This window comes from Micropterus dolomieu, linkage group LG12, assembly GCF_021292245.1.
Source record: "Micropterus dolomieu isolate WLL.071019.BEF.003 ecotype Adirondacks linkage group LG12, ASM2129224v1, whole genome shotgun sequence".
In the NCBI taxonomy this organism is placed as follows: Eukaryota; Metazoa; Chordata; class Actinopteri; order Centrarchiformes; family Centrarchidae; genus Micropterus; species Micropterus dolomieu.
In genome coordinates this window covers 6,368,329-6,370,024 of record NC_060161.1, presented here as the reverse complement: position 1 = coordinate 6,370,024, position 1,696 = coordinate 6,368,329, and positions in this window count along the sequence as shown.

Below are 1,696 nucleotides of genomic sequence, written 5' to 3'. Positions count from 1 at the left end.
AGTTACAGTTGCAGACATATAGGGAGAGAGACGGAAAGAAGCGGGGCATGCTGACATGTTTGCAGCAGAGGTACGTTAGGTCTGTGAGTGTGAAGAGAACTGAAGGACGCGGATTCATTAAGTGAGTCACACTTAAGATGGAGAATGAATTATAATGAAATAAGAAACAAGCTAAGTTACTACAAATAGTAAAAACTAATATATATATATATATATATATATATATATATATATATATATATATATATATATAAAAAACAGAATATAATTCACTGATCAGCAGCTTGTTCTTTTTAGCTTACTTTTTTTGGACATTGCACATTTGTTTCTTCTATATTTAAATTTCATTGCATGTTTTCTTATTGTGCAAATAGAACTTTCTCTAGCATTTTCATTTGTTAGTTAACATTTCTTGTTGGAAGCTACTTTTTTTTTTTACTACATTTTTAACAAATGCTCTCAAAAAGTGATGGAGACAAAATTCAGCCATTTCAAAATGTGGTGAGGACATGTCCCCAGTGTATGACACCAAGCGAGAGTTGCTGGCAGAAGAGATTGTGGATGTCGCTGTTGCCCTGGAGGGGCACATCATTATGTACAACCTCAAAGATGTTGCTAATACCTTTGCAATAGCATAGACTATCCCAAATAAGTATACATTTGCTTATACAAACACTTTTCATGAACATCAGTAGCAGCAATTCTTCAGCCAAAGTTCATGGACTCTGAAACTAGATGCTTCAAGGAAAGTGTAGAGACAACTTGGCCACGTTAATGGCAGCTATCACTGTTTCCGTTGGTCTGCTTTCAACTTGTTTATACAATAAAAATACATCACACTCGATCTCACAAACCAAACACACCGCCATGCCCACATACATATCAAAGGGTTAAACACTCAGCACAAGGCCTATTCTGACAAGACAAGGGCCTGTAAAACTCTCAACTAAAATTAATACGATGTCAAAATGTTATGAACAAGGTTGTATTATGTTTTGTACAGTTAATAGTCTAAATAATCTGTGAATTAAAGGTTTGTGCAGTTACACAGCACTTGGCGCCTTAAAAGTGTGTGACACACACATTGTCACTAGTAGTGATGGCAAGTTTGAGTCTTTTGACAGACTCGTTCATTAAAATGAACTAATCTTTTTTTGAGTCATTTTGTTCATTTGAACTAGGCTGGTTATTGTGGCGCTGCAGCCCTCTAGTGGGCGATTAAAAAAACAGCGCCGTTCTCAAACACAGAAGGCTGCCTGGCTTGCTTTATTTGACAAAGTATAATGCACAAATTCACCTCTTGATTACTGTATATCATCATTATATCAACCCCCTGGGCCCACAACCAAATTCAAACCATGTAAAAACCACAGAAATATGTTATCAATATGTAATCACCACTACTCCGGCTAAATCCTTCCATTTTCAATCTTTCCTGAGTTTACAAACAGACCAGCCATATAAAGGCTGATGTATATAATTACTATCATTATCTCTAAAGTGCTCATTCATACAGGAGCCTAACGTCCCTATCCATGAGTAAAATATTAATATCAGATTTGCAGTAAATATATTGAAGTAATAAGCTTGATACACTATATGAATAAACACACCCTTATTAAAATTCAACCAATTTAATAATAATCTGGATCAAGCCACCAAGTTCTTAAAGAACTCCAGCACAAAGAGAGGAACA